The sequence below is a fragment of the Sinocyclocheilus rhinocerous genome, unplaced genomic scaffold (genome assembly GCF_001515625.1).
Source record: "Sinocyclocheilus rhinocerous isolate Xijiao unplaced genomic scaffold, SAMN03320098_v1.1 scaffold2907, whole genome shotgun sequence".
NCBI classification, from domain to species: domain Eukaryota; kingdom Metazoa; phylum Chordata; class Actinopteri; order Cypriniformes; family Cyprinidae; genus Sinocyclocheilus; species Sinocyclocheilus rhinocerous.
In genome coordinates, this window is record NW_015635553.1 from 3,998 (window position 1) to 12,710 (window position 8,713).

Below are 8,713 nucleotides of genomic sequence, written 5' to 3' on the forward strand. Positions count from 1 at the left end.
ATGACACGCAGCTCATTTCTCCGCCACTGTAAGTTACCGAAGCATTGAAAACACGTAACACACGGTAGACGCACGTTTGTGCGGCAGAGCGGCTCTCTCTCGCACTGTATGACGTGACAGACAACTAGTTGTCCAGTCCTGTTCCGTTCACACAGCGCGTGTGTTCAGAGAATGCGGTTGTGAGTCCTGAAAATTTACAGGTGTGAGTTTGGTTACAGAATGCGGTTGTCACACCCGTAAATAACCGAACTGTGTGTGAACGTAACCGTATTAAGGACTCAGAAACAGGACTGACAACTGTATTCTGCTGCTGTGTGAACGTGGCCTAAGTACTTCCACATTGGAGATGAAATGAATGTGCAAAATGGTATCATTTTTAGAGGAGAGCAAGCGATTGTGCCAACAGAATTGAGGTCAGAAATAATGCAGAAAATCCACTCATCACACATTGGAATCAAAGGATGTTTAAGAAGAGCCTGGGAATGTGTATACTAGCCAGGCATAAATGCACTTTTGAAAACATTTATGGAACAATGCAGCACCTGCTCAGCACGAGACAGTGAAACAACTGAAATAGACCTTGAGTCTCATGAAGTACCAACTCGTCCCTGGGAAAAGATAATAAACAGACTTGTTGCAGTTCAGTGACAGAGACTATATGATCACAGTGAATTATATTTCCAATTTTTGAGAGGTGGATCATCTGGAAAACACACAGTCAAAAATAGTCAAACACAAATTGAAAGCTCATTTTGCAAGATATGAAATTCTATATATTGTGTTTTCAGACAGTGGACCTCAGTATTCATCTGATGAATTTAAGACATTCAGCGAAGCCTGGGACTTTAAGCACAAAATATCCTCACTTTGAAAGTAATGGAAAAGTGGAGTAAACTCTGAAAACCATAAAAGACTCATGGCTAGACCAAAGAAAGCAGGAGCAGATCCTTACTTAGCAATGCTGGATCACCAGAATACACCAACTCGGACCAGCAATGGCTCTGATGGGGCAATGCACTAAAACACTACCTCCAATGTGTGAGTCTACTTCGTCCAGGATTGATATTGAACAAATCAGAGAACTACAAGAACAGACTGTTGAGACAGGCACAATACGTTGAAGGTGCAGCCAGAGAACTCAACAAGCTGCACTACAAGGACAAAGTGAGAATTTTGTTAGCATGATTAGCAAGTTACTAGCATGTTTCTAACATGATTAACATGTTGCTAGCATGGTGTTTTCATGATTAGCAAGTTACTAGCATGTTTCTAGCATGATTAACATGTTGCTAGCATGGTGTTAGCATGATTAGCATGTTACTAACATGTTGTTAGCATTGGCATTTTTCTAGAATCGTGTTAACATTTTGTTAGCATGATTAACAAATAACTAGCATGTTTCTATCATGATTAGCATGTTACCAGCATATTGATAGCATGATTAGCAAGTTACTAGCATGTAGTTAACATGATTAGCAAGTTACTAGCATGTTGTTAACATGATTAGCAAGTTAATAGCATGATTCTAGCATGATTAACATGTTACTAGCATGATTCTAGAATGATTAGCATGTTACTAACATTATGCTAGCATGTTTCTAACATGTTTAACAAGTTGCTAACATTTTCTTAGCATGTTTATCAAGTTGCTAGCATGTTTCTAGCATGACTAACATGTTACTAGCATGGTGTTAGCATTTTGTTAGCATGATTAGCATGTTACTAGCATGATTCTAGCATCATTAGCATGCTACTAGCATGTTGCTAGCATGTTTCTAACATGTTTAGCAAGTTGCTAGCATGTTTCTAGCATGACTAGCATGTCACTAGCATGGTGTTAGCATGTTACTAGCATGTTGTTAGCATGATTAGCAAGTTACTAGCATTTTGTTAGCATGTTTCTATGTTATGAGCATGGTGTTAACATTTTGTTAGCATGATTAGCACATTAATAGCATGATTAGCATGTTACTAGCATGTTGTTAGCATGTTCCTAACGTTTAACAAGTTGCTAGTATGTTTCTAGCATGTCACTAGCATGGTGTTAGCATGTTACTAGCATGTTGTTAACATGATTAACAAGTTACTAGCATTTTTTAGCATGTTTCTAGCACGATTAGCAAGTTACTATCATGTTGTTAACCTGTTTCTATGCTAATCCAGCCAAAACCAGTTGATTCAGCTAAAAAACAGCTAAGACCAGCCTGTTAGCATGAATAGCATGTTGCTAGCATGATTAGCATGTTTAACAAGTTGCTAGCATGATTAGCATTTTGTTGGCATGATTAGCAAGTTACTAGCATTTTGTTAGCATGTTTCTAGCATGATTAGCAAGTTACTAGCATGTTGTTTGCATGTTTCTATGTTATGAGCTTTAGTGCTACAATGCACTAAAACACTACCTCCAATGTGCGAGTCTACTTCGTCCAGGATTGATATTTAACAAATCAGAGAACTACAAGAACAGACTGTTGAGACAGGCATAATACTTTGTCCTTGTAGTGCAGCTTGTTGAGTTCTCTGGCTGCACCTTCAAAGTGAGAATTTAGCCGCTTGCAGGACAGACTACTAAGAAGGAACATAAAACATCTGAGATTGAGCAAGGAACTCTGCAATGACTTTCCTGAGGTGAACAAGTCAGGAAAAGAGGAAGCAAATGCAAAGACCTCTGGACCAACTCTCCCAGAATGGTCTGGCAGTGACAGTGTCGGTAATAAACAGCAAGCTGAACCAAAATTGGAACAGCCTGTCCAGACCACAAATCACTAAAGCAGAGAAGTTTTTGTGAACCACATCAAGCCTGGTAGTTTTGTGCTTGTCTTGATTAATGATCATTGCATATTGAAACATTGCGTAGAGATGCAAAACAGTTCTGCTGTGGTTTTATTTAGTCCTGTTTCACCAAATAAATAAAACACAGACAATACTGATTATACTGTTCAGGAAAAACAGCACTCTTGCTTGTAAAAAATACTTCAAAATTATAACATTTGGCATAAATATAAGACAAAAACATGGGGAAAATATCTTGAATTTAATGACTATTAAAATTGGCTACATCTTGCTGTGAAAGTGTTCATTCTCAAGGAAGGTTGTTTGGTTTTTGTGATGATGTCAACTTGCACATTGTTAAACAAAAATCATGACAATGAAACAAAATTCTCATGAAATGTTTCTCTGTGAGTTAGTGATGTGTCGTTTGCGAACGAGTCGGTTCTAAGAGCCAGCTCCTTTAAGTGAACGATATGAGTCAGCTCCCGTCTGAGAGCCGTTTTCTAAGAGCCGTTTATTTTTATTTTTTTACTTTCTTAATACAAGACAAAATAATGGGGTGATTTTTGACTTACTGCTTGTTGGCACGCACACTTCATGTACTGATTATGCTGCTTTGATGTGTAGGTGATGATTCTTGATGTGACACGCAAATACACCAACAGAATCAACACACGTGCACAAATGTGACAATGCTTCAGGGTTAATAGATATAACGCTACAACTGTTGGATGCTTCTGTTTTGCACACTGTAATTGAGTTTTTATCTGTTATATGGAACACCATGTTAAATTTTGAGTATGATTTGTGTTTTGGATAGTTCACTACCCTGAGAGCACATAAACTGAATACATCACATATATTTAATGTCTGCATTTACATCTGCAAGATGTATTTATTAGATTGTTTATCTGCAATATGTCTCTAAAACGTTTCCTTTCAGATGTTAAATAGATGTTTAGAAAATGTCTTGAAGATGTTTATGATTTAGAATGTATGTAAATTAGAGGTCTATTCTGCCGAGTTTTTGAATGGTTGTATATGACAAGACGATAATTCATCGTGCAAATTATGGTCATTTTCGTCAGTTAAGGCTCGTTAGCATTCGGCCTGCTCGTTGAATAATTTAATTATATTTGTGCACACATACCAGACATAGGTCAAAACGTTAACAAATTTGGCTGAATTATAAAAGCCAGAGGGGATACTAAATAAAGAGCCATTTAGGAGCCAAAAGAGCTGGAATTCCCATCACTACCGTGAGTCTCCTGTCACATCAAGATCTTGCTCAAGTCCACTATTATCCTGTTCTTTTAGATCTTTGTTACCTGCAGGAAATGGATGTGATCCTGTGTGTGTGAAAGCTGTTCCAGTTCAGCGTCTCTCCTCCTCAGATCATTGATCTCCTGCTTAAGTAGCTTCAGTCGTCTTTCAGCTGAACTCACTACAGCCTTTTCCTGATCTCTGATCCGCTGTGTAACACCAGAGCAGCTTCTCTCAATAGAGCGGATGAGCTCAGTAAAGATCCTCTCACTGTCCTCCACTGCTGTCTGTGCAGAGCGCTGTTAGGACACACATCACAATCACACAGTGGGCTTCAGTAGGACTGAAAGTGGTGAGTGCTGACTAAGACCTCTTAAACTTCTCTTCTTCTCCAGACTCACCTTATGAGACTCAACAGCCTTTCTAAGCTGCTGAAAATCTTTCTCTCTCTGCTGGATTATCTGCTGGAACCTCCTTCGTGTTTCCTTCAGCTGATTCTGGAAGACAAACCAACTGTAAATATTACATAAAACTAAAACCATAAAATCATCCTGAAAACAGTTATATAAATCCAATAAATTGGGCAGTCATGGCCTAATGGTTAGAGAGTCGGACTAGTAACCCAAAGGTTGCGGGTTCGAGTCTCAGGTTGGGCAGGAATTGTCAGTGGGGGGAGTGAATAACCAGTGCTCTCTTCCACCTTCAATACCACGACTGAGGTGAGACCCTTGAGCAAGGCACTGAACCCTCAACTACTCCCCGGGGGTTAACATTAACATACAGTGACCCCCACGCCGGAACTGCTTTGTTCTCTCTTACTCTTATCAAAGTGTGAACAATCATAAATTCCTCTCACAGGAGAAAAAAGTTTTGCCATATGGCCAAAGCCACAAAGGAAGAACAGATCTTCACATGCATTTACACAAAATGGACACAAAACCTTCTTCATATCCACTTATAAAACTGCATTTACTTGATGAGTGATGTTTGTGATACAACAACCTATGCAACCTTACTATATGATGTGTATTTGAATGCATGGGTCAATGTTCAGCATTACCCACTGATGTTTGGTCTTCATATTTTCAGCACAATCTGGATCTGAAAGGCCCAATTTGCAAAACCCTCCTTCTCAGGTAAGATTAAAAGGTTCTCTCTGAGACAAGGAAGTGTGCTAAATTACGTTGTTGCTATGTGCTATGCTACTAAGTTGTTGTTGCAGTCTCTCTGCAAGAAGAGAATTTGGGGAGTTTGGAAACTGCAACAGCAACAACGACCACAACCTTAGTGCCTCCATCTTCTGCAACAACTTCAGAACCTTTTCTTCAGGGATCCTCCGTTTGCGTGTTCCAGACTGCCAGAATCTTCTCCACCAACGTCAGAATCGTCTCGTCAGCGATCCTCCTTCTGTGTGTTTCAGACTGTCTGGATCTTCTGCACAGACTTCAGAACCTTCACCTGCAAGGCTCCTTCAGCTGCGTGTTCTAGACCAAGGACCTTCTCTGTGCTCAGGAGTTCATCGTTCACCAGTGCTTTGTGTTCAAGACTGTGAAACGGATCCAACTCCTTTCTTCCTAGATAGCACACATACGTCTGCAAGATGTCTATTAAAGATTGCTTGATCTGGAAAGCATCTGCTGTGTACAAACATCTGATAGACGTTTCTAAGATGTCAGTTTTACATACATTCTAAATCATAAACATCTTAAAGACATTTTCTAAACGTCTATTTGACATCTGATAGGAAACGTCCTATAGATGTATTGCAGATGAGCAAACACTCTAAAAAATACATCTTGCAGATGTTAATGCGGACGTCAGACAGACGTCTCCATGATGTAGTATGTGTGCTATCAGGGTTCCCACTGCAACGCGGCCCAGATTAACAAGTGGAAGACATTTCCGCTCAGACAGAGCACATGACTAGGCGGAACGTCAGTCGTTCCAAACCTCATCCCAGAGACCCTTGGCATTAGTGAGCAGGGTGTCCGCGGGTCCTTAAAAAGTCTTAAAATGTCTTAAATTCAGATTCGATGGGTCTTAATTATTTTTGGTCTCATTACCGCTAAAACTTAAAAAGTCTTAAGTTTAACTTGTTCAAGTCTGCAGAAACCCTGAGTGAGTATTGTCAGTATATGGTTATCTAATTTACATTAGAATTTATATAGCTGATGTCAGTTAATAACAAATAATCTCTCAATTTATTTGTTGAATCTAGAATAAGGTTTACCCTATTTCTTCCAGAAAACTACAGTTTTAACATCCATAGAAACATCCAACTCAGTTAAGAGGCTCTACAAGTTAACGATATCGCACAAATCCTTCAGACTGGTCAGACTACAACTTCCTCTAATTTATAAAACTCTTATTTATTCAAAAATCTTTCATGATTGTTCTTTATTGTCAGGGCAAAATTCTCTGCCTGGTGCCCCGAAACATAGGAAGGAGTTATTTGACATTCTTACACTCACCTTAAGTGACCTGTGACCAAAACTATATATTAATATTTGATATTTTCAGTTTATAATTCATACCTGTTTCTCTGTCCTCTGTTCTCCAGCTGATACAGTGTTGTGGTTTTTATGTTCATACTTTGTACACATCATACAAATACATTTTTGGTCAGTGCGACAGAAAACTTCAAGGAGCTTGTCATGTTTTCGGCAGATCATCTTCTGCAGTCGTCCAGTAGCATCAGTCAAATTGTGTCTCTTTCCTTTAAACAAACTCATGTTGTTCAAGATGAGTTTGACAGTAAGAGTTCAGACACACCAGACAGGACTTGACGGCTTTGTATTTTCTTCCGGTACAGACGTCACACTGCACATCTCCAGCTCCAGCATAACAGTCAGCAAAAAGTTTAGTCTTCTTCAGTTTCTCCACCACTTCAGCCAGCATGGTGTTTTTAGCTAAAGCAGGTCTTGCTCTGAAGGTCTGTCTGCACTGAGGGCAGCTGTAGACTCTCTTCTTGTCTTCATGATTCCAGCAGCCTGTAATACAGCTCTTACAGTAACTGTGTCCACAGGGAATGGCTACTGGATCCTTCAGGAGATCCAGACACACTGGACACATTAACTCATCCTGAGAAAATCTGGCTTCTGCCATTTTACTGCATGAATACAGAGAGGGAAACACACAACAGCTTAACTACACTTCAGTTTCATTTTCATTGAAATGAGAAGTTTCCTGTTTCCTGCTACTGTGTTTTGAGTGAAATGTGTAAAAGGGGTTTGTCTGCAAGTAAAGTCACATGATAAAAACTATGTTTTCACTTTACTTTTCTAACTAAGATGGATGGGACTTAAATTTACATAGTTTTCATCAAAGTTTGGAATCTCTGATTATCCCTCCATCTCCTTAGGGTGTCTGTCTTTAAGCAAATGTTTATTTATTTTATGAGAACATTGATATGTAGGTTCTTATTAACTGTTCATGTGTGCCAATCATGAAAATATTCTGACAACAGAAGTGTTGGTAATTGATTTGAAATAATTTTTTTGTTCTTATCCTGTGTATTTATGCTGCATTCCATTTACCTCAGAGGAGGGATTTTGTAGCTGGGAATGATGTCTCAACCAGGCAAAATTTTGTTGTGCTGGTGAGTATTTCTGCTGGTTGTAAAAGGGGCTATTTTCAGCACTTGAGAATCAGACAGACCCTGGATATATCACAAAAATAATTTCCTATTGTGGTCACACATGGATTGGAAATGAAGTGCTTCTGGTCCCACTTTAACTACTTTACTCATTTGATACAATGCACCTATTGTATACATATGTGTTTTTACATTATACTAAAAATACCAGCATGTAATTACAGCTGTAATTAATATCTGTAATTACATCTTTAATTACACTGTTGACCCTTCCCTTACCCATTAACCCAACTTTAAACCTAACCGTACCACCAAACCCCTCCTAACCTTACCCATATCACACCTCAATAGCAGCAGAAGTGTTTTGCAATACAACATGAAAACATAATGTACTTTTTGATGCAAGTACATAGCAGTTAAAGACATGCAGCTCCCTCACACTGTGGTTTAATTCTGATCTACAAATTATGTAGAAATTTGGCTTTAAGATGCTAAAAGAGAAGTTCACCCATAAATTAGGAACCATTTATGCCAAGGATCTTGTCTATACAAGAGTAACTAGGTGCTTAGCTAGGGGTCAAATGGGAAAAATACTGGATGGACTTCTCTCTCTGTAACTTGAGTTCATTGTGACTTTGTGCAAGTGTCATTTGCCTTGTCCAAATACCCACACTTGCAGTCTTTGCACTTGACCACTTATGACGTATTTCCTGTATTTGGCCCAAGTGTTCAAGTGAGCATGAAGACCACAAGTGTGTGTACAACTTTTCATTACCTGATGGGACTATCACGGAATGCCAGGAGAGACAAGGTAAGATCCAGGTGCAGTTTATTGAAAGTAACAAATAATCAAAACGGAACAAAAACGTGGCAAAAGGTAATCCAAAAACACAAGGAACAGAATAACACTGAACTCCAGATAACATCAAGGTCAGACAAATACAATATAGCAGCAATGACAGACAGAGTGAGCATGGTTTAAAAAAAAAAAGGGAAAAAGAAAAACAAACTGCTGGATCTTGTAAGGCTGCTATATTCTGTCACGGAATGCCAGGAGAGACAAGGTAAGATCCAGGTGCAGTT

The 8,713-nt window shown here is 39.0% G+C and overlaps 1 pseudogene; it reads right to left on the reverse strand.

The window, feature by feature from the left end:
• Positions 1-270: 270 nt before the first annotated feature.
• Positions 271-7,140, reverse strand: LOC107747343 (E3 ubiquitin/ISG15 ligase TRIM25-like; annotated as a pseudogene).
• Positions 7,141-8,713: the final 1,573 nt, after the last annotated feature.